At 42.5% G+C, this 25,183-nt stretch overlaps 1 long non-coding RNA gene across 1 annotated transcript in view; it reads left to right on the plus strand.

The window, feature by feature from the left end:
• Positions 1-12,184, plus strand: part of LOC132015466 (uncharacterized) — a 31,110-nt gene extending 18,926 nt beyond the window's left edge. Inside the window, exon 4 of the long non-coding RNA XR_009403701.1 lies at positions 11,947-12,184. This is a non-coding gene — a long non-coding RNA (uncharacterized LOC132015466). The remainder of the gene's footprint in view (positions 1-11,946) is intronic.
• The last annotated feature ends 12,999 nt before the right edge of the window (positions 12,185-25,183 follow it).

Genomic DNA, 25,183 nt, shown 5'->3' on the forward strand with positions numbered 1-25,183 from the left:
CTATCCCTTCCTCCCTGGGAAAATCCCTAAAAGTGAAATCCTGCATCATCGGGCAAGTATATGGTAGGTAACTTTAGAAGGAACTGCCAACCTGTTTTTCCTTGCCAGCAACGTAGGAGAGCGCTACTTGCTCCGAATTCCTACCCGGCACCTGGTCCTGACAGTCCTCTTATTCGTTCCATTGTCATAGGTGTGAAGCCCTATCTCAGGTGTGAAGTGGTTTTAATATTTGCCTGGTTACTGGTGAGGTAGAGCGTCTTTTTGTATGCTAATTTGCCATTTTTATGCCCTCCTTGGCAAAGCGACAGCTGAGATCATTTGTCCACTTTCTAAAATTGGGCTTTTGTTTTCTTGAATTTTGAGAAGTATTTAGATTTACTGGATATAAGTCCTTTAACTGATTTATACGTGGCAAATATTTTTGTCCCTGTCTGTGCCTTACCTTTTTATTCTCATAGCAGTGTCTTTTGAAGAACAGAAACGTTGTAGTTTTGGTGAAATCCAATTTATCAGTGTTTTTCTAGAGTCTGCTTTTGGGGCTGTATCTAAAAAAATCTTTGCCTACGATTTCTAAAGTCATGAAGATATTTCTCTTATATTTTCATGGCTTCAGGGTTTACATTTATGTCTAAGATCAAGTTTGAGTTAATTTTTGTGTGTGTGCAAGGTATGTACTGAAGTTGCTTTTTTGCATAAAGAAAATTTGCATTTGTTGAAAACACTATGTTTTCTCAACTGAATTACTTTTGCACTTTGTCAAAATCAGTTATTCCTCTATGTGTGTCTATTTCTGGATATTTTGTTACTGCTGTACTGAACTATTTATCTACTGCAAGTCTAATACCACACAGTCTTGATTAGTGTCAGTTCATAATGTCTTGAAATCAAGTAATGTTAGCTCTTCCAACTTTGTTCTTTTTAAAAGTTGCTTTGGGGGGGGGGGGCACCTGGGTGGCTCAGTTGTTAAGCTCTGCCTTCTGCTCAGGTCATGATCTCAGGGTCCTGGGATCGCCCCGCCTCAGGCTCCCTGCTCCACAGGAGACTGCTTCTCCCTCATCCACTCCCCCTGCTTCTGTTCCCTCTCTCCTTGTCTCTGTCAAATAAATAAGTAAAATCTTTAAAAAAAAAAAAATCGCTTTGGCTTGTCCACATTCTTTGCCCTTCACGTAAATTTTAAGATCAGTTTGTCAATTTCTATAAGAAAAATAAGAAAACAAGAACAAAACCAAAAAACCCTGCTGGCATTCTGATTGGAATTGTGTTGAATCGATGGATCAGTCTGAGCAGAACTGACTTCGGAATAACATTGAGTGACCCTTGAACACGGTATCCTGTATCTCTTTTTAGGTGTTTTTCAGTTACTTTCAGCAATATGTGTAAGTATCCAGATTTATCGGCACGTATTTCATATTTGGGTGCTATTGTAAGCAACATTTAAAAAAATTCAATTTTGTATTATTTATGGCCAGTATATAGACATACCTTTGCTTTCTGTATATAGATCTTATGTACTGTGGTCTTGCTAAACTCACATGTTAGTTCTACTAGTTTTTAACAGATTCCCTCAGATTGTCTACACAGATGATCATGTGATCATTCAGGAATAAATACTTCTACCTTTCATAGCTCAGTGACTTTTTATTTTCCTTGCCTTTTTCACTGGCTAGAACCTTTCGTAGAATGTTGAATAGAAATAGAAATAGTAAATATGTCTTGCTCCTAGCCTCAGGGAGAAAACATTTACTATTCCATCATTATGTGTGACGCTGGTTGTAGTTTCCATCGCTGCTCTTCTTCGTCACATTGAAGAGGTTTCTAGTCTCTGTAAGTTTTTGTCAGGAATGGATGTTGGAATTAATAAAATGTTTCTCTGGAGTCTACTGAAGTGCTTATATAATTTTTCTTTCTTTTTTTTAAAGATTTTATTTATTTATTTGACAGAGATCACGAGTAGGCAGAGAGGCAGGCAGAGAGAGAGAGTGGAGGAAGCAGGCTCCCTGCTGAGCAGGGAGCCCGATGTGGGGCTCGATCCCAGGACCCTGAGAGCCGAAGGCAGAGGCTTAACCCACTGAGCCACCCAGGCGCCCCATACAATTTTTCTTTCTTTTTTTTTTTTTTTTGTTAACAGGGAGAATCTTGAATGTTAAGTCAATCTTGCTTTTCTGTGATAAACCCCACTGAATTTATCCAATTTTTATTGATTTGTTAAAAGCTTGCTTAGAATTTTTGTACCAGTCTTCATGAAGGATATTGGTCTAGAGCTGTTTTTTCTTGGAACTATCATTGGTCTGGTTTGGGTATCAGAGTAATGCTGGCCTTACAGAATGAGTTTGAGAAAGTGTCCTCCTCCTCAATATTCTGCAGGAGTCTGTAGAATTGGCATTTTTCTTCCTTAAATGTTTGGTAGAATTCCAGTGAAGCCATATGGACTTGGGGTTTTCCTTGTGTGAAGGTTTTGAAACTGAAATTTCAGTTTCCTTAATAGATATGGGGTTATTGATGTTATATTTGGAGAGTTTTGGTAGTTTATCATTTTTTTAAAAGATTTTATCTATTTATTTGAGAGAGAGACAGTGAGAGAGAGCATGAGAGGGGAGAAAGACAGAGGGAGAAGCAGACTCCCTACTGAGCAGGGAGCCTGATGTGGGACTCGATCCCAGGACTCTGGGATCATGACCTGAGCTGAAGGCAGTCGCTTAACCAACAGAGCCACCCAGGTGCCCAGTAGTTTATCTTTTTTAAGGAATTGAACCATTCTTCTATAACTTGTCAAATTTATTGACATGGAATTTTTCACAAGATTCTCTTTTTTTCCTTTTCGTGTTTATAGAATTCTTAATGATACTGCCTCTCTTGTTCCTGATATTGGTAATTTGTATCTTGTCTCTTTTTTCTTGATCAGTCCAGCTAGATGCTTAGTAATCTCACTGATCCTGATGAAGAGCCAGCTTCTGATTTCATTGACTTTCTTTTCTTTCTTTTTTTTTTTTTTTTTTTTGCTTTTTCTGTTTTCAATTTCATTGATTTCTGATTTTATCTTTACTATTTCCTTCCTTCTGCTTTTTTTGGGTGTAATTTGCTCTTCTTCTTTATAGTTTCTTAAAGCAAAAACTTAGATAAATGATTTGTACCCTTTTATTTCTAATATAAATATTTAATCTTATAAATTTCCCTCTACACTGTTTTCGTTGCATCTGCCAAACTTCATAAGTTTTATTAATTTTATTCAGCTCAAAATATTTTCTAATGCCTCAGACAAACCATAAGTGACTCTTAATCTCACAAAACAAACTGAGGGTTGCTGGGGGGAGGGGGGTTGGGAGAAGGGGGGTGGGATTATGGACATTGGGGAAGGTATGTGCTTTGGTGAGTGCTGTGAAGTGTGTAAACCTGGCGATTCACAGACCTGTACCCCTGGGGATAAAAATATATGTTTATAAAAAATTAAAAATTAAAAAAAAAATTTTCTAATGCCTCTTGTGAAATACTCTCTGATCAATGAGTTATTTAGAAATATGCTGTTTAACTTCTAAGGACTTAGGGTTTTTCCCAATATATTTTTGATGATTTCTGATTTAATTCCACTGTGGTCTTAGGAATTATTTGCATAATTTAACTTTTTAAAGGGATGCCTGGGTGGCTCAGTTGGTTAAGCAGCTGCCTTCGCTCAGGTCATGATCCCAGCGTCCTGGGATCGAGTCCCACAGCAGGCTCCTTGCTCCGCAGGGAGCCTGCTTCTCCCTCTGGGGCGCCTGGGTGGCTCAGTGGGTTAAGCCGCTGCCTTCGGCTCAGGTCATGATCTCAGGGTCCTGGGATCGAGTCCCGCATCGGGCTCTCTGCTCAGCGGGGAGCCTGCTTCCTCCTCTCTCTCTCTGCCTGCCTCTCTGCCTGCTTGTGATTTCTCTCTGTCATATAAATAAATAAAATCTTAAAAAAAAAAAAAAATTGTTGAGGTATGTTTTTTGCCCAAAAACATTCTTTACCTTGGTGAATGTTCAATGTGTATTTCACAAAGAAAACATATGCTGACAATTTGGAGTCTTCCATAAATGTTGATTAGGTCAAGTTGGTTGATAGTGTTAGAAGGTTTCCTCTGGCCTTACTGATTTTTTCTGTACGCTTATTCTACAGATTACAGGGAGAGGAGTGTTGAAATCTCCAACTGAGATTGAAGATTTATTTCTCCTTGCTGTTCTAGTAATGTTTGCTCTATAAATTTTGTGCCTTTTTTTAAAAAAAGATTTTATTTATTTATTTCAGAGAGAGACAGAGTGCAAGTATGAGTGGGGGGGAGGGGCAGAGGGAGAAGCAGCCTCCCCAGCAGCGATCCCGATCCCGGGACCCTGGGATCATGACCTGAGCAGAAGGCAGATGCTTAACCAACTGAGCCACCCAGGTTCCCATAGTATTCATTGTAAATTTCTATTGCCATCTCTGGAACACAGGAAGTGCTCATTAAGAATTTGTTGAGTGACTAAATGCCTAAACTTGAGAAAAAAAGGATGTTCCCTCTGTGTCCGATCCATACTGTGACCATGTCCTTTTCTTTGAAAGACATGCATTTGTCAGCTTTTGCTGTGGTAATAGTGTATAATAAAGAACTCAAAAAACCTCAGTGGCTTACATTAGCTGTTTTTCTCAGTGATCTTTGGGTCATGGGTCTGTAGGATGACTGAGTGGCTCTTTCATTTGGGGCTTAAGTCTGTTCTCCAGATCTGGTGTTGCGAGAGCAGCTGCCAGAAACACACATTTCCCCAGGCTGGATCCAGAAGCTTAAGAGGCCAAACAAAACCACAAAGATACATTTAAAGTACATCTGCTTGTATCTCATGTTCTAACATTTCACTGATAAAAGTCATAAAGTCTTGGGGCACCTGGGTGGCTCAGTGGGTTAAGCCTCTGCCTTTGGCTTGGGTCATGGTCTCAGGGTCCTGGGATCGAGCCCCACATCGGACTCTCTGCTCAGCGGGAAACCTGCTTCCCCCTCTCTCTCTGCCTGCCTCTCTGCCTACTTGTAATCTTTCTCTCTGTCAAATAAATAAATAAAAACCTTAAAAAAAATTTTAAGGTTATAAAGCCTAAAGTTAGCCAGGGAGATTTTAAACACACACACACACACACACACACACACACACACACGCTTTACATTGTCCTTATGGATACTCTAAGATGTATAGCAAAGCCATATGGCAGAATGTGGACCTATAATTCCACTGTAGGGAGAGAGTGAAGAGCCAGTAATGCAACTGGCCATGGATGCCTTCAGTAATAATTGTGAACACACGTGTATCTATATACAAGGCATTGTTCTAATCATTTTGCCAATATGGACACATCAGATTTAATAATGCCTTTTATACAGGCTTAAGGGTGGATGGAGATGTCAAAGTTCAAACTGGTTTTTGTATAGACTTATAGAGTTGTTGTTTTTTTAAAAAAATATATTTATTTATTTACTTATTTTGTGTGAGAGAGAGAGAGAGCCAGCAGGACGAGGGTGGGAGGAAGGGGGAGCGGGGGAGGGGAAGCAGACTCGCTGCTGAGCAGGGAGCCTGATGTGGGGCTCAGTCCCAGGACCCTGGGATCATGACCTGAGCTGAAGGTGGACATTTAACTGACTGACCCACCCAGGTGCCCTAGACTTATAGATTTGTAAAGGATACTGAAAGTTATGTATGTTAAAATGTTGCAAAAGGTACTCAAAATTTTAAATTCTATGTGAAAAACAAATCCATCATGGGAGGAGTCCAAATACTTCACATTGTTATTCAAGGAATTGTCTGAAAATATTGCTGTTAAAAAATCCATATATACCCTTTGTATTTATATTGAGTATCAACCAGCAGATATTTATGGCATTTCTGTTGAATACAAGACTTTAGATGGTGTACTGTGGGGATTCCTGTCTTTGGGGAACTTTAGATCTAGCCAGGAGGAAAAAGGCATTTCCATGAAGACAACGAACTGTAACTCAAGGCAGAAAATGCCAAGTGCTAAATGACAGCTGTGAGGACAATGGAATTTCAAGGAAGGCCTTGTCCATGCCTTTGCCCTACAAAAATACTGAATGGTCTGCTATTAAAGGTTCTGTAAAGACCAGTCATCATTAAGCCCAGCTGCCTTCCCATACTTTTTTCTATTTGGTCATGTCCTGTCCGAAGATTTGTTTCAGACATTCAGAAGAAAGGTGGATTGTCATTCATTACAGTACTTTCTAGAACTCCAAAAGTGTCCTAGAGAAGCAGGGTGCAGACTGTATTACACTTTATTGATTTGGTGAACATACTTAATACCTCTGGCCCTTCTTCTGTCTTCCACTCTCTCTATTTTTTTTTTTTTTTAAGATTTTATTTATTTGTCAGAGAGAGAGCACAAGCAGGGGGAGCAGCAGGCAGAGGGAGAAGTAGGTTCCCCAGTGATCACATTGGGAACCCAATGTGATACGGAGCTCTATCCCAGGACCCAGGGATTTGACCTGAGCCTAAGGCAGACCCTCAGCTGACTGAGCCACCCAGGAGCCCCGGCACCCTTTATTTCTAGGTATTAAGAGCGTGCGGTCCACCAGAAACAGATGTTTGTTCAAAGTCTTCACACCAATGCTCACAAAACCATTGCCTCCTTATACTTCATTCTTCAGTCTTGATTCTTTTTGTTTATCCAAGGGCACTAAGGCAATGTCTGTCTACACATGGAAATTTCTGTTCAAGACAGAAAGGGAACTGGAAGTTCATTTCTTTTCAAGGTCATACTGTTTTTGCCAGTCCCAAACCTAAGACTGGGGGTGGGTGGGGTGTGTGTGCTATGATTCTTGAATAAGTACTATGAAAAGTAATGTTTGACCTTGAGTTTTTCTCTTTGAATAAGATCCTAGAGATAAGGTATTTTTCTTTTCCATTCTGATTTTTCTCTCAACCATTGATTTCAAGGTTTTTGTTCAGACACATTATACTTTTCGTGATATATACGTACATATATGTACATACCGGCCCTTAACTCATAGGATACACAATGTAAAATGGAGGTCAGTTTGGGGACTTGAATCCCTGTGGATTCCCACTTGCAGCATGGATCTGGTCTTATTTGATCCATGAAATAAGATACCCGTCCAAATACTCCATTGCCCTGGAAATCAGGTTATACTGCCTGGGGTTTCAGTTAACATCCACACTCAAATTTTTGGATTGAAAGTGATGAAATATGCCTTTCAAAACCAAGTAATAGCAAGTTTCTTTGTAGTCATTTATTTCCACAGAGCCATCCCCATTGTATTTAAATTTTGAGGTATAAGAGGAAAAAATGGGTGCCCATGTCACTTTTGAGAAGTGACTCTGAAGAGAGTGAGTTTAATAACCCCTTAACCCTAAGACTGCTGTTGCATCTTTCTGGGATTCTACCCACCAGCTTTGCTCATCTACCTGTCTTATATTTTTGATTTATGTCCAAATCCCAGTGTGCAGAAGCCTTCAAGAGGAGCTGGGCATTCACTCACTATCATCTTACACTCTATGCATCTCTGGGCTTTCTTGGCTGGCAAAGGAAGGAAGGAGAGAAGAGGGGAGAAGAAGGAAGGGAGGGAGAAAGTAAGGAAGGAAAAAGGAAGAGGAAAGAGAGGGAAGGGAAGAGAGAAAAAAGTGTTTTGTGCTTTTGTAAATATAAAAGTGAGGATATTCACACAAATCATAAAAATTGGTTAATTTCACTTCATCAAAATTAAATACTTCTTTTCTTCAAAAGATACGATCGATGAACATGGAAGAACAGGGCACAAATTCAGAGAAAATATTTGCAGTGCATATGTAATCAGAGACCTGAGTAAGCAAGCTCTGGAAGAAAACACAGGAGAAAATCTTTGTGACCTTGGGATAGAAAAGATTTCTTAGATAGCATAGAAAGGCACGATTCATAAAGAATTAATAAATTGGGCTTCGGCTGTTATTTGAAAAATACTGTTACGAGATGCACCGTGAACCAGGAGAAAATATTTACTGATCACATATTGATAAGGGATTTGTGTCTAGAACAAATAAGGACTCTTGTAACTCAGTAATAAGAAAACAGTCCCTCCAAAAATAAGTGGAAGATTTGAATACACTTCATCACAGAAGACACACAGATGCAAATATGCATATGAAAGGACACTCGGGAGAGCATTAGTCATGAAAGAAATGCAAATTAAAAGTGTAAGATACTCCTACATTCTTATCAGAAAGGTTTTTGAAAAATAGACAAACAAATCTGGCCAAACCAAGCGCCCAGGAGGCTGGGGGTGGTGCAGCCCCTCTGGAAAACATTGGCTACTTCTTCTAAAGGTAAACATTTTGCTTGACGAAGCGATCCCACTTCTAAGTATTGATAAAATACATAGGAAAACATGTCCACACTAAGCCCTGAATAAGAATATCTACAATAGCTTTTTTCATGGAGCCAAAAACTAAAAACAACTCAAATGTGCCTCAACTCATGAATGGATGTACAAACTATTGTATCCACAGTGTGAACTATTGATTTACACAAGAGTATGAATTAATTCCAGAAAGTTTGATGCTATGTTAAAGAAGCCAGACCCCAAAGGTTACACATGATATGATTCCATTTCTGTGAGAGAAACAGGTCAGCGATTGAGGCGGGTGAAGAGACTGATGACAGAGAGAGACTTAAGGGAACTTATTTGGGGTGATGAGTGACTTCAGTCTTGATTGTGTTTGTTGTGATTGATTGTGTCATATGTGTTTGTCAAAAGTTATAGGATCATGTACTAAAATGTAATCTATACATCTAAAATATATCTCATTAAACCGGATTAAAAGTAATGATCCACTTTTATCCATAACATTAATAGATGCAGTTAAGGGGGTGCCTGGGTGACTCAGTTGGTTGAACATCTGACTCTTGATTTCGGTTCAGGTCATGATATCCAGGTCATGAGAACGAGTCCTGCATAGGGCTCTGCGTTCAGTGGGGGAGTTTGCTTGAAATTGTCTCTCCCTTCCCCTCTGCCCTCCTGCCTCTGCTCACATACACTCTCTCTAAAATAGATAAATCTTAAAAAAAAAAAAAAGTAGATGAGTTAATAAAAAAAGATAACTGAGCCAAATTGAGTATAAAAGGTTCAGAAAATAAATAAACAAGGAAAAAGAAATAATCACCTATAACTATAGCTCCTAGATGGTCTGTGTTAATAGCATGAGGTACATATGTTTTTTATATAAAGTTTTATAGCTCAATTGGATTTCTTAGTATCTTTGCATGACCATTTTCTCCTATGCTATCATCCCTGTGGCCACAGGGTACTCCACTGTATAAACATACCCCAGATGATTTAACAAATTCTCTATTATTGGACATTAAGGTTATTTATAGTGTTTCACTTTCATAAGTGGTGCTGCTCTAAGCATTCTTATATGCATATTTGTGGATAACCGTGATTTATTTCTTTAGGATAAATTCGTAGGAATGACATTGCTGGTTCAAAGGAAAGGCGCATTTTTAGGGATATTTATATAAGTGTTATCAAATCGCCCTACAGAGAGTTTGCACCAGTTTCCCTAAGCCTATTTTTAGGTTCTCTTTCTTTTTATCCCCATTTCACAACTTTCCTTCTAAATTCATCCTGCCCCTCTCTTAATAGAAAAATTCCAGCCCAGAAACTACTCATCGGAGGACTTTCTGAAGGGCTGCATATAGAAGAAGAGGGCTTTGTGAAAGGATCCTGTTGTAGTATCTATCTCTTCTCCTGCCCTCCTCACTTCCTGTGGGCTGGAGCTTCCCCCCACCAACTAAATAAGCTTAATTTATTAGTTAATAATTCATTTTTTTGTTTTAAAAATATTTTATTTATTTATTTGAGAGACAGTGAAAGAGAGAGCATGAGTGGAGGGAGAGGCAGAGGGAGAGGGAGAAGCAGACTTCCCATTGAGCAGGGAGCCTGATGCAGGGCTCGATCCCAGGACCCTGAGTTCAGGAACTGAGCTGAAGGCAGATGCGTAACCACGCAGGTGCCCTAGTCATTTATTTTTTCTCACAGAATGATTTTAATTATCAAGGTAAAGACTGAAGCTCAATGGGGAAAAAAAAATCAACTTCATATTTAATTTAGTATACAAACCTATGCTAATGTGTGATTTCTGATCAATGCCATGTGTGCTGAAAACCTCTTATGGAGCCCAGTGCTGGTGTCAAGGACTTTCAGAGGTTTGAGACCCCAGGCTTGGGCCCACAGGTCTGGAGGAAACAACCAGGAATAGGGGGTCCCCCGTTCTAGGAAGCACCCTGTCGTCGGTCAGTTCTGAGCTCCACACCTGTCCACTCACCGTCTGGTAGTCCTGGGTCCATAAATAATTACTTTAGTGAAGCCGAATAATGTCTCTCTTACCTGATGCTGTGAGGCCAAAAGAAGACATTGCTTCTGAAAGCATCTGAAAAGCATCAAATATGATTTGAAACTACCTATGAGTATTATTATTTTTTTGTTGTGATAACACTGGAGAACATTCCAGAAAGGATAAGCTCAAGGGTTCAAGAACCCTCAGTTCCACTCCCAGAAACTTGAATGAGTGTGATGACCCTTTCCCTTGCTGGGTCCCGGGTTAGACCTGGGGTGGCCGAGGGTGGTGTTCTAAGAGAGTTCCCCTCAGACCAGCCTCTCAGATATACTCCTATTTTTAGTTTTATCCCTTCAGAAACTGGTCTTAATCTTGGAGATAGCAAGGAGCTGTTCTGATTACATTTCGGGGAGCTGGGACAAGGAAGTCAGGTCTGCATTTTGGAAAGAACAGTGGGGCGGCAGGCTGGGGAGGAATGGGAGGGACGCCCACAGGTTGCCTGTCTGCCTCCAGTCCTACTCTGCACTATTATCGCTCCCTTGCTACTGGGTTTCCAGATAGATAGGGCCCTTGGAAGGCCCCAGAAGCCTGGTGGAGAGCAAGTTAGGGAGAAGTCAGGGTACTTCCACTCCTTCCCTCTCTGGCAGCATCTCCTTTAGATGCTGCATCTCTCCAACCATTCCAGCTCCTACTGAGTCACACCCCTGACCCCACCTCTGGGCTCTGGCCAACTTGTCTCCTTCTTGCCCTGGGAGCCCTAGCAACTTCCTGCAACTCTTTGAATTGCCTCCAACCTCCTGTGGAGCTCCCAGCTTTTCTATCAATTGCGAACCAATTCCCTATGCTCAATCTCCACTTTTGGAAACACCTAGAATGGCTTCTGTTATCTGGATTGGATTCTGAGGGACTAAGAGGGGAGGAAGAGCAGGTGGCAATTCAGTTCAACAGCCGTTCATGAAAAACTCAGGGTGCAGGTCCAGTCTCCAAGGGGAAGACAGGCATGCAGATGGACAGTTGTCTTGGACTGTTGTACCAAGTGCACCATGGAGGTGTGGACAAGGACATGGGAGCCCGGTCACAAGGTAATGGCTCTCACTAGCGTCTGCACATCAAGACTCAAAAGACCTTGAACAAAGGCAGAGGAGGATGACTGGAAAAAGGAATTGATGGGCAATTGGATATGAAAGATGAGGGAAAAGAGGGACTGGAAAAGGTCCACAGGGAACCTTGGAGGGTCTCTCTAATTCTGGAGGGGACCTGCAATTCTGCTTCTACCGTCTTTAGAGTGTGAAATTCTCTCCATATTTCCAAATGTAGTTCAAAAGCTATCTCAACCATGATTTTCTCTGCTGAGAACATGAATTTTAAAAGCCTTATTTAAGGGGCACCTGGGTGACTCAGTTGGTTAAGCTTCTGCCCTCAGGTCATGATCTCGGAGTCCTGGGATCAAGTCCTGCATCGGGCTCTCTGCTCAGCCCAGAGTCTGCTTGTCCCTTTCCCTCTGCTGCTCCCCGCTGCTTGTGCTCTCTCTCTCTTTCTCAAATAAATGAATAAAATCTTTAATAAATGAAAATAATAATAATGAAAATTAAAACCTCATTTTTTGTTTTTGTTTTTTTAATAGCCTCCAGGCCTAGCATGGAACCCATCCTGGGGCTTGAATTCAAGACCCTAAGATCAAGACCTGAGCTGAGATCAAGAGTCAGATGCTTCACTGACTGAGCCACCCAGGTGCCTCCTGGCTCTTTTGTGTTTTAAGGTCAACACCATTGACCTCCCCAGTGGAAATTCTTTTTCCCACCTCTGTACTTTCCTACCACTTCATCTTGGCACTGTTCAAGCACATACCCACTTCTCTTATATTCTAATAAAGGGTCTGTAAGAAGGACTAACACTTACAAAGCATCTGATATGTGCCAGAAAATGATTAGCTTTTCCCCCATTTTGTTCCCACAGTGACCTATGTGGGGAAGGGGCAGCTATTACTAGTCTCTGTATTACAGATGAGGAAACTGAGCTGTGGGAAGATTTAAGGATTTTTGCAAGGATGCACAGCGGCTGAACAGCAAAGCCCAGACTTAGTATGTCTTCAGGGTTTACACTGTTAATCACCCCATCACATAACCCCCTCTGTATACTCTCTCTCCATACTATGTTCAGAATTTTTTCCTACAGAAAACATGAAACTTCTTAGGACACTGGTCTTAGATATACTGATGGGATATACTAAACCCATTTCTTGAACACCCCAGGCCTTTGCACACGCTGCTCCCTTGCTGAGAACATGTCCCCTGACCTTTGCCTCCTGGCTTCTCCTCAGTCTTCGGGTCAGGTTTGGATACTACATCCTGATCAAGATCCCTCCTGCCCATCCTAATAAATCAGACCCCTCTCCCCTGTTCATTTCCTTCAGAGAACATTGTTAAAGTTATGTATTTGTTTGTTTCCTTGCATGGATTCTGCCTTCCTCAACTAGATTACAAGTCTGAGAAGGCAGCACACACACCTGTTGTACTCACCACTGGTTGCCCATAAGGGCATCTAGCACATAGTAGAAGACAAATTAATAAGGAAGGATGGTATCTTCTCACTGGGGTACATAAAATATGTTCTCATCCTCATGTGACACCATTATTAAGAAACAATTCTGAGTATAAATGTGGTGGAAGGAGCAATCATACAGAAATTGGAAACTGGGAGTTTTTAAAAAGATCCTAAAGGTAAGAAATGTAGTGATCTGAAGGGGAACACGTACCCGAATGTTTATAGCAGCAATGTCCACAAAAGTAAAACTATGGAAAGAACCTAGATGTCCATCAACAGATGACTGGATAAAGAAGATGTGGTGTATATATGCAATGGAATACTATGCAGCCATCAAAAACCGAAATCTTTCATTTTCAACAATGTGGATGGAACTAGAGGGTATTATGCTAAGAGAAATAAGTCAGTCAGAGAAAGACAATTACCATATGATCTCTCTGGTATGAGGAATTTGAGAAACAAGACAGAGGATCATAGGGGAAGGTGGGGAGAATGAAACAAGATGAAACCAGAAAGAGAGAGAAACTATAAGAGACTCTTAATCTCATGAAACAAACTGAGGGTTGCTAGGGAGTGGGGGGGTAGTGTTAAGGTGGCTGGGTGATGGACATCGGGCAGGGTATATGCTATGGTGAGTGCTGTGAGTTGTATAAGACTGATGATTCACAGACCCTGGTGCAAATAATACATTATATGTTAATATAATTAATTAATTAATTATTTTAAAAAAGATCTTAAAGGTAAGAAAAGAATGATACAAGATATTCTCAAAGAAAACAGTTTCAGCCCATCAGTGGAATATATAACTTCCCTTAAAAAAAAAAAATGACTAAGTCTGTTTGGCCTGCATTTACTTACTTACTTATCATTTTCATATCTGAGATGAACCCAGCCCGCATTTTGGTTCACCTGAGTCATGGATGCTTTCCCAAAAAGTCCCTTCACACCCTGACTCAGACTCTGGGGGAGATGCCATGGAAAACCAAGACATCAGGGTACAACTGGTGAATTTCACGAAGCCCCTGAAATTTAACACCTGTTAGATTGCAACTATAAATTTTGCAATTTTGAGATGAATGATATGTTGTTGAACCTGAAAGCAAATTATAGCAAGAAGGCCTTATGATAACAAATGCTTGTCACTGATTTATGAAATCAGCGTACACAGGCCCTGCCTTTGCTCATAGATTATTACATGTATCGGTATATTGGTTAACGCCCCAAATTACAAGATCCCAGCAGCTTTCAAATTTTTCTTTGAAGAACTTTAACATTTGAAATAATTCAGTTCCTTTGTATAATATATTCTACTTTAGGAACGGATGTCTGGCTAATAATAGTATAAAACCTGAAATAGGAAAAGGATTTAAAAAACTTTTCTTAACTAGGTGAAGAAAATACCGACAAGATGTAAGCAGCAGCAGCTTGGCAAGTCTCCTAGGGATCTTAAAATATGTGTGCACATACGCGTGGGCACACACACTATCATTCAGTCACCAAGTGTTTGGTCAGCACTGTGATCGAGTCAAATATGTAACAGGTGGACCCATAGTCATGTTTCTTTGACCCCTGGAGGCCCATTTTATAGACTAGGAAACTAAGGCATAAAGAAACTGAGTACTTTAGAAAGTCATCTAGCACAGTACTCCTTGGAGAGGAATCCTTGGACCAGTAGCATCCCTTGGAAGCTTTTCATAAATACAAATCTCAGAGCTCCCAAGACTGAGAGAATCAGAAATGACATTTGAGTAAGATCCCCTGGGGATTTGGATCTAGTCCTCAAGTGTGAGAAGCACCAGTGTGAATGACGCATGCTGGAGGTGAGATGGCCTTCTGGTTTAGATACAGTGCCCCACCTTGGGTCTTGGCTGGGATGCCATCTTCCTTCAGGGAACTTCCCATGACCTTCCTCATTCTATTTGTTCTCCTTACCATGAGATTTCAGGGTACCCTCTACTTTCAAAGTCATGAAAACTGCCACATTTTATAGCCAATGAATGCGGACAGACAATTCAATAGGCAACTACAAGAAGCTCCATGAGGGCCAGGATCCCAGGTTCTATATCCTGGGGCTCAAGGCTCACTGGATAGTCAAATGAGAGACACGCATTCAGGGGTATCGTCTTCCCCAGAATAGTTTCATTACAGACACACCAGGTACATGTCTGTATTTGAGATGACCTTTTGGATCTGTCTTCACTTAAAAGCTGCAGGGAAGTCTGTAATACTCCCATTTCCCTTTAGAGCCTTAGCTGGCCATTTATGAGGTCTAGTGAATGAACTTCAACAGCTGGTAATAACCACACCTCAAGTATCATCCCAATAAAATCCAATAATTAGGGCAGCACCTTTCCTATCATTTTCAGACCAGAGGGCCCCACCCTTTCCCCTAATTACCATGATCTGCAGGGCACAGCCCCAGGAAACAAACAAGGAAGCCCTTTCTAGCAGCTCTTCCTTAGTCTGTTGCCAAGTTACAGAGTGGCCCTGTCTTGTCCTGCTAAATAAACTGCTATGGTTTGGGAAGGAATTGTTGCCTCTTTTTTTTTTTTTTAAGTAAGATTTTATTTATTTATTTGGCAGAGAGAGACACAGCGAGAGAGTGAACACAAGCAGGGAGAGTGGGAGAGGGAGAAGCAGGCTCCCCACTGAGCAGGGAGCCCAATGGGAGGCTCGATTCCAGGACCCTGGGGTCATGACCTCAGCTGAAGGCAAATGCTTAACGATTGAGCCACCCAGGCACCCTGAATTGTTGCCTCTTTTTAAATGGTGTTTGAAGCTCTGAGTATGACAGTATTTGCAGTCATTAGAGGTCACCTGCCTGTTGGCTAATTCACAAGCTGTTTCAGAGGGTAGGATCCTTGAGGAAGCAGGCACTTTGCAAATGTCCTGTACACTCACACACACAAACACACTCATGGAAGATGTGTGAATTGGCTTTGGAGGCTTTCCAGCTCTTCTAAGCAAAGTGGTCATTTCTCTAGTTGACTTTTTAAGTTTCCTTGGGATTAAGGCACCTCCATACCAAAGTTGGCTTTTTTTTCCAAATCTGCTTTCTATGTTAGTCTGGCGTGTACATAACACTTTCTTGAAGACTGGAAAAAGAAGTTCAGATGATGGTGTAAAAAGAAATGCAGAACACCATGCATGATGCGTGAGTGAATTATGCTGTCCTAGGGGCACAGGATTGGGGTGGGGCAGTGGAGCTAAATTGCAGGTAAGAAAGCTATGTTGAAAGTAGAGGGAAGGGGAAGGGGTACCTGGGTGGCTCCGTCAGTTAAGCATCTGCCTTCAGCTCAGGTCATGATCCCAGGGTCCTGGGATTGAGTCCCTGCATCAGGCTCCTTGCTCAGTGGGGAGTCTGCTTCTCCCTCTCCCTCTGCCTGCTGCTCCCCCTGCTTGTGCTCTCTCTCTCAAATAAATAAATAAAATCCAAAAGAAAGTAGAGAGAAGTGCTTGAATGTACAGGTTTACAGATAAAATTTAAGTGCCTTTTGAAGATGTTACCTAGGTAGGTTATGGGACTACTCTTCTAGAAATGACTTTAGAAAAGAGAATATTCTCTGGATGAATGGCACAACCTTTATATGGACACTTTTCCCCCCCACTCCTCTGAAATCCTTTTCTGACAGAGCCTGAAGGGGTCATGATTTCTGTTGGCCCCTTCCTTGTATACTCCAAATCCATCAAAATTCTCACCTCCACAAAATATTTCTAGACAAACGAGAAATAGACACAGGGGTGCCTGGGTGTTTCAGTTGGTTAAGCATCTGACTCTTGATTTCAGCTCAGGTCATGATCTCAGCATTGTGAGATCAAGCCCCACACCAGGCTCTGTGCTGTGTGTGTGGGGTCTGCTTGAGATTCTTTCTCTTTCCCGCTCCCTCCCTCTCTTTGCCTCTCCCCATGCTAAAAAAAGGCAGGAATAGACTTCAAAGTCTATTTTTTCCCTAAAGGAATAGCGGAATTGATATTTCATGAGGTGCCTTCAAAGTACCCACTCAGCCTAGACTCTCTTGTTTATCTGACCTCACTGAATCTTCCTGACAGCTGTGCCTCTTTACCTACATATCTGGTATATTTTATTTACTTTATTTCTTTCTCAGTTGAGGCAGTTTTAGGGGAATTAAATCATTTACCTATGGTCATGCAAATTAACCCAAATAATTAACTCTAAAACTCATACTCCTTTCCTTATTCCTTCCTGCTTCTAAATGTGCTCATTTTTTTTTGCATGCACAAAGACAGACACACAGACACACAAAATCTATCCTCAACATTTAATAAAATATAATATTTTAATTTATATCTACATTAGATATCTATACAGTTTATAACAACCATCTCTTAAGCTTTACATGATTGGGCTCAAATGTTGAAAATATACATTTTCTTTTAATGATACTGCGAATTCCTCAAGAGATGAGCCCAGCATTTTCATCGGTTTCCATTCCTCCTCCTATCTGGTCCACTGGCTTTAGCACAGACAGTTCTGGCACTCAGTAGATATTAGTACGTGTTTGATGACCAACAGAAGACAAGAGGTCTATCTATTGAACTTGCTTTTTCATTCATCTTCAAAAAATCCTGGCAAGGAAACCCATGAGGTGTCCTATTCACAAAGGAGAATCCACTGCAAATGCCTTTCATCCTTCTGTCATCAACACTGCTTTTTAAAAAATTAAGCTTCCTACCTGAGGTTCCAACTTAGAAATCTGACCATCCTAAATGGAACCAGAAGTCTTTGTTGGTAGCTAAGGATATGGCCCGGCAGGAGTAGACTTGGCCTTGGCTCTCAGAGCCCTCTCAAGGCTATGGGATTATAATGCATGATGAGTCAGGACAGGAGCTAATGGCCCAGTGACATCAGGCTGAGGCATTTCAGGGAGCTAAATATTGCACTGACAGCCTATGCTCTGTTTTGCCTCTCTTACAGGATTTTAACCGCAATTTGCTATTGACTAGCTTTTAAAATATTTCTCTTCTGTTGTCATGTTAGACTTTTTGTTAGGCCCCCACGCTCTGAAAACAGTGTGTTGGTCAGGGTCCTGGCAGGAAAAGGCGGGTATATGCAAATGAGGACATTTACCAAAGTACAGACAGAGTTAAGGAAAACTGAGCAGGGATGGAGCAGGGACCTGAGATTAGCAACGTGGGGGAGCAGGTACCACTCTTGGCCTAAAGGAGCAGAAAGAAAAACTGGTTACTAGAACCTGGAAAGAATAACTGTGAACACAGGGCAACATGACCTTTAAATGGTAACAGACAACATCCTTGAAAGTAATGGACTAGGGAAATCAATACCTTGACCTCACTCTCTGCCTGCTCTGTGTCTCCTCCCATTGGGTGGACCCAACTAAAAGTCAATAAACAAGAGACTCCTGATGCATGTTAGGATAAGTCAGCCTTTTGAAGGACAGGGCAGCAAGAAGAAAGATGAGGATAGACCTGTGGACACATGGAAATGTCTGGCCAAAGCAGCATTTCTCAAATCATCCTGTTTGGAAACTACCTCTACTGGATAGTTTAGAAATAGTTATTTAGAAATAGATAGTCTTAGAAATAAGAGAGTCGAATGAAAGGATAAGTTTGTAAAACACTGACCTCTTTACTCTAGGACTTCTTTGGAATTCTAAAATGCAAGCACACAGTACGTTTCTTTAACGGAGACAGTCTATTTCCCAAAATTAGTTGGCCAAGACCATGGTCCTTTATATTAAGAAGCATCTCATAGCTTTTGCCTCATCAAGAACTTGCTTTAGTTAAAGACCTATTGAATAAAAGCAAAAACAAACAAAAAAGACTGAAACAATAATAAGGAAATCAGGAAATCTTCGAGGTTGGTGTTGCTAAGTTACAGGCAACACGATAATTTTTAGTTGTCAATGAACAGTGACCCAAAACCCCAAACAGAACATCACCCGGTGTTTTACTAGTCTGGGTCTGGCTTTGACAGGAAAGAGTGTAAAGGAGGCCTGGCCAAGTCGCATGACCTCAGCCTCCACATGGGTCCAGCTGGTGACACTGTCACCCTCTTTCTCTGAAACTGGAAAATGCCACTCGCCTCTCAAGACCACCCACAGTTGCGCCATGAGCCTGTGCATGTGGGTGGTCTGTCTGTACCTGGCAGCAGGACCGCCTCATGCTCAAATCAGCATAGGACAAACTGGCCATTTACTCAACTCGTTTTGGTCTTTCTTGCCACCCAACTCTCTGAGGCACAGTGTGGGAAAATGAACGAACGAACCAACCAACCAATCAACCAACAACTTACCTTGTTGATTGATCACCAACTGTATAAATAGTAGTTTCCCAGCCACAGATTCTAACAATCCTCCATTCATCTACAGTCTTTTGCCACTCTTAAAGTCTTCCACAGATTTTCTTATGTAAACATCACAACAGTTCTGCGAGACGTACTTGCAACTCTTTACCAGGGGGGATACCAAGTCTCAAAGAAGTGAAGTGACTTACTCAAGGTCGCCTGGCAATGATGGGACTGGAAACTAAGTATTTTGGTCCCTAAATTGCTGTTTTCTTATCTTGTTGTCTAGATAATGTGAGGAGGAGAAATGGTATTTAAAACCCAAAGCACTTATGGGTTACTACCTACATTCAGACAGAAGATCTGCCACTATACTCTTCCCTTTCTCTCACAGAGACAGAAGAAATAGAAAGAAAAATCCCCTTACAAAGCCCATGTCTAGTTTGTTGCTGCTAGAGTGGACTGGCCAGGGCTTGGGGGGATGCAGTGAAGGTGGGGGCAGGGAATAGAGATGAATTCATCCACATTAAACAGTGCAGAGAATTGAGTTCAAGGGTGAGAGGAAACCAAAGAGTGGTGGTGGGAGGACAGAAAATAAGGAAGTCTAAAGCAAGATGGAGGACACAAAGACACCTGGTCATGAGACAGATTGATTTGTAAGGATAGGACGGTCCATTGTCCGACTTGAAGCTGTTTAGAGTTTTGGTGCCATAATTCTTTTCTGACCCTCAAATTTGAGTCTTGTGTGGGTGGTGCTTTTGGGGAAACCAAGGGAGAGAAGCTGAGTGACCCAATATGGGCGGCCTATGGGTGAACAGCAAGGCACTTGTTCACTGGACTGATTCAGGGGAAACGAGCTCAGAGATGGCAGTGATGGGGAAGAAGACAAGACCCAGAGGACGCTTTTCTAACCCCAAGAATCCCCAGAGGATTTGGGAGCCCAAGTGCTTCCACTGAATGCAGGATGGAGTTGAACAATGTTATTGGCCCCCAAACAGCCCAATACTTTGACCCTGGGGCTTTTGCTGTATCTCTCCAGGTTGTCCCCACCACAGCAGTGTGAGAGTCCCAGAGGAACTCCTGGCTCCCAGGCCCCTACTTTCTCAGCTTCAAGCACTCAAGGGGTCTCCCTTCCTATTCCTGTCAGCCCCTGGGTGACTGTAAGACCCCCTCAGCCCCCACCGTTCCTGCCTCACACTTCTGACTCCAGGAGCCCTTTTATTCAATGATTCCTGCAGTTACAGAAAGCTGTAGGTTTGGGAGGGTTGGTTTACTTATTTTTAACTGCTCAGTCTCAGCTGACCTGAGCAGGACTCCCAACCCCCTGATGGGAGTTGGCCTCCTCTTGCGCGAATGCCAAGCCCATTGGCGGCCCCATTTCTGTCGCTTCCCAGGAAGCATGGACTCTGAGCGCCAGCTGTGACCCCAGGATTCTGCATTGTTCCCAGGATGCCCATTGGCCACTCACCTGTCCTCGGGCCGGTTACGGCTCTACTTTTCCCTCTCTTCCGTTCTCCTGTTTGGTTCAGAGTTCCCTGGCATCGTGCAGGAACATGGTACCCTGCCAAATGTGAACACTGAGTGCCATGGTCAAATGATCTACCCATGGTAGGTAAAAAATGGCATCCCAGAGACATCCATGCCCTCGTCCCTGGAGCCTACGACTATATCACAACCAAGCAGCAAGAGGCCCTCTGCAGGTATGATTAAATCAAGGACCTTGAGATAGGGAGATTATCTTGGATTATTCAGGTGGGCTCAGTGTAATAACGAAGGTCTCTACAGGAAGGAGGCGGGAGGTCAGAATCAGAGGAGATGGGCCATTAGATCATCACTGGGGGCAGGAGCTACAAGCCAAGGAATGCGAGCAGCCACTGGGAGCTGGAAAAGGCGAGAAAACAAAGTGTCCCTTAGAGTTTCAGGAGGAACACAGGCCTGCTGAGCCCTTGATTTTAGCCCAGTGAAGTGTACTTCGGACTCTGACCTCCGGAACTGTAAAATAATAAGGATGTGTAGATTTAAGCCACTACATTGGTAACAATTTGTCACAGACAAAGCAGGGGAACTGGAATCCTAAAGAAATAAAACCTGGGTCAGAAAACATTTTCTGGATGTTTGTGTATTATAAAGAGAGAAAGAGTACTGAAGAAGAAACTGCAAAGTCAAAATAAAATGTATTCAAATCTTATCACCCTCAGACGACATGTCTGTCATTTGGCCCTGTTCCCATTCAATAGTTGGCCCCACAGATTTTTAAAAAATGGAGTTAGAATTGGAATGCACGTAAAACTTTGTGATTGCTTAATCATAAACATACTTCCAAGTTGCTACCCAGTCTTTATAATTATCGTCTTAAAATACTCCACAGTCCTTCCCCGAGAGAATCTTCCGTAATAGACCAAATGTTTCCACATAATATACCAAATATTTTGGCTGAAGCCAGTGCTTTGCTATCCCAGCAAGCCAGCCAAATGAGTTTGTATCCTACATGAGCACAAGTTTTGACAGCGGAGCCGTGGAATGGCCTTCAGAAAAAGTCCTTCATGCTTCTGGGGGCCTCAATGAGAAATGGGACTGAAAGCGGCTCTCTCTGGAGCTGTGATGTCTGATGTCTTGCAGGATGTTGAGCACATGGCAGATTCCCAGTAAGTAACGACTGGTGTGATTTCTTTCTTCAGATGGCAATCATAATTTGATAATAGTTCTTATCATCCGGGGCCCAAACTTCCCCAGCTACTTCCTAATTACTACTGTTATTGAAATCAGTTGATAAATCTTTAAAGCCTCTTTTCGTCTACAAAATCCCTCTCCATCTTCTTTATTTTTTTTTTTTCTTTGCAACTTATTTGGAAGAAACAGGCTCCTCTGTCCTGGAGGAAATCTCTCTCTGTCTGTTCTTGCCAAGCGCATTTCTACAGGGTCGTGCGGCATGTTCCTGTGTCCTCTATCTTCTGTATGCTGGCAATTAGAACTAGAGGGTCTATCAGATTTCTATTCAATTCTTTTTGTAGGAAGACTTCCTAGATGGTGCTGTGAACTTCCATAAGGGGATGCGTGAAATGCATGAGGTGAAAGCAGAGGCTTAACCCACTGAGCCACCCAGCTGCCCCAATAGCTGGACTTAGAGTTCTATAACTCTATAAACTTCCTCTAATCAACTCTTTGGTACCCTGAAGAACATTTTGTAAGGAAAGGACAGAAAAATACTTGATTCTTTATTTACTAATTGATTTTAAGTCAGTCAGTTTTCTAGTATCATAGAGGAACAATGAATTTTCAAAAATCATTATCATTATGAGCTCATGAATTTAGTTACAACAGTAAAACTCCTTCTTGATGCTCAGATTTCCCTCCCCCTTTTTTTTTGCTATCTTGTGTCCATTGTTTTTGCTATTATAATTAACACTGAGATGAGATTTTCCCTGTGTACATATTCTGTAATTTCTGAGTGTTACTAGGAGGGATTCCTATCAGGAAAAAGTTATTGAGTATATCATAGCTATTGCAAAAACAAATTAGCCCAAAGCTTAGTGACTTAAAACAATTATCATTTGTTGAGCTCATAATTCTAGGGTCAGCAGTTTGGCTTGGCTTCATCTAGGTGGTTCTTACTATCTAGACTGACCTCAATTAGACATCTGCAGTTACCTGCTAGATGGGGTGGAGGTCAGCTTATTTTAGATGGAATCACCTTTGGACAGCTCCTCTGTGCTTCACGTGGTCTCATCTGCTAGAAGGGCGGCCCCCGCTTGTCACATGATGACTGGACAGAACAAGCAGAGCCTGCAAGTCTTGCAATCAACACACCACGATTTCTGGTACATTCTACTGGCTAAAGGAAGTCACAGGGCCCGCCCAGATTCAAGGACTGGTGAAATAGACTCCACCCTCAGATGGGAGGAGCTGAAAAGTCACATGGCAAAGGACATGGATGGGGGAGGGGCAGAGAACCGGGGCCATGTTTGAAAGCAATCTACAACTTTGGGTCAAACCATATGGACCTTTAAAAGCCTCTAGTATATGCTGGAGAGTCTCATTCTTTTACTCTATTTCTTCCCATATGGTTGTACTCATACATTCTGTTTCTTCTCAGATGACTGTGGTTCCTTCAGTGTCGATAGGTTGGGTATACTTTTTTTTTTTAAATCTGGGCATAAATCTCTAGGAGTAATCATGAGTAAAATGATGGGAAATATGTGTTTAAAGCCTCATTGCCTACAGTATCTGTGAGACAAATCTATGCAGTCCATATTCCAACAAATTCAACCTGGTAACTGCACATGGGGTCTGGGAATTCCGTTTGGTTTAGGGTCCAACTCGGCAGACCAGATTTACGGGAGGGTGGTATAAGGATTTGGATTGGATTCGGAGCCCCACAATTACTCTGGAGCTACTCCAGGATACAACCCAGCATCCATGCTCCCTCCTGCTTCCCTAGAAACTTCTGGATTCTCATGGGCTGCTCAAGGTCATAGTGGGGGGTACTTCTCAGCTGGTGTGGAGGGAGCAGTGCCCGAAAAGACAGGAGAGATGGCTTCTGGCCCTGTCTCTGCTGCTTACTAGCTTTGGGTCATTGCACAGTCATTTTCTCTATAAGCCTCAGTTCTATCATCTGTAAAATGGGGACAAGAATCCCTTCCTCATAGAGTCAAGGTGAGGATTCAATGTGATATAACTTAATATAACGTAGAAAGCGTAACTTCTCAACTCACAGCTTTACTACCTGCGGACCGCTGGAAGCTGACAGAAGAGGTGGGGACGTCTAGTAGAACAGATCCTTCATCAGGATCTGTTATCTGTACCCACAGATAACTCACGCCTCTCAAGGCACCAGGGCCAGGCGTCCCTTCGTGAAAGCATCGGGCTTGTGGCCTGAAGCATTTTATCGGTGTAAGTCGTTACTTGAAGTGGGAAGGTTGGTGATTGCTCAGTTCAGGTCAAAGTTTTGAAGCACACGGTGCCCGCGCCAGGGCCAGAGCTGGCGGTGGCTCTCTGCTGCCTCCGGGATTGGGACCAGCTCTGCCTGCCAAGGGTGCGCTCGAACCACCCTGGCCAGCAGCGGGCCGCCCACGCGCAAGCCACGCCCTCCCGCCGAGCCCAGATCCCTGCAGGTGTCCAGAAGCACCCGGGGAGCAAAGCTGTTTGGTGCCATGTCTGACTCATCACTCACTCAGAGCTCGACAGCCTTCTGAGCGTGCTTCAGACTTCAGGGGGGGAAAAAAAAGGTGGAGGGTGGAGTGGAAATAAGATCCTTTTATTAGGGAACACTTTCCTGAGGGGTTATTTTCTCGAATGTTAATCCAGACCCGGTTGTTATTCTAAAGGTGCACTGCAGTTAAAACTGCAGTTTCGGGTTTGGCTGTTAACCTGTTCCTGACTCACTTGGCTGTGGCCACCCAGGGATTCACGTAAGGGCTGTGGCGCCCAGTTGGCTGCCGACTGGGAGCCCGGGATCCGATTTTTCTCTGCACCCTGAAGGGCCACTTTTACCATTTGTCCTTCAGGCCAGGAATTACTGCTTATAGGTGGGAAGGAGCTGTGAGATTCCATCCAGCATCCCTGTTGTCTGTCCAGTCTGATGCTGAATCTCTTCTGGAATTAAGTTTGCATCCACATGGGTAACCATTTGCACGGGGTGCATGTTAGCTGAGGATGGGGGTGTGGTGGGGGGCTCATGAAGTCCGAAGCAAAAATGCAGGCCTGGGGAGTGGGGATCTACAGATAGGATTAAGCAAGTGTTGGCAAAGTATGTCCCCCAGGCCAAACCCAGTCTGTTGCCTGGTTACATTGTGTTTAAAAAAAAAAAAAAAATTATTTTTGAGTGGTTTTATGTTCACTGCAAGATAGAATAGAAAGGACAGAGATATCTCATATGCCCCCTGCCCCACACTCGCACAGCTGCCCCCACTATCTACAGCCTGCACCAAGGGGTATCTTCGTGAGATTCAATGAACCTGTATCGATTCATCATTATCAGCCCAAAGCCATCGTTTGTACTGGAGTTCGCTGTCGGTGGTATACATTCTATGGCTGGGACGGACAGTGGCATGTG

This window comes from Mustela nigripes, chromosome 1 (assembly GCF_022355385.1).
Source record: "Mustela nigripes isolate SB6536 chromosome 1, MUSNIG.SB6536, whole genome shotgun sequence".
In the NCBI taxonomy this organism is placed as follows: domain Eukaryota; kingdom Metazoa; phylum Chordata; class Mammalia; order Carnivora; family Mustelidae; genus Mustela; species Mustela nigripes.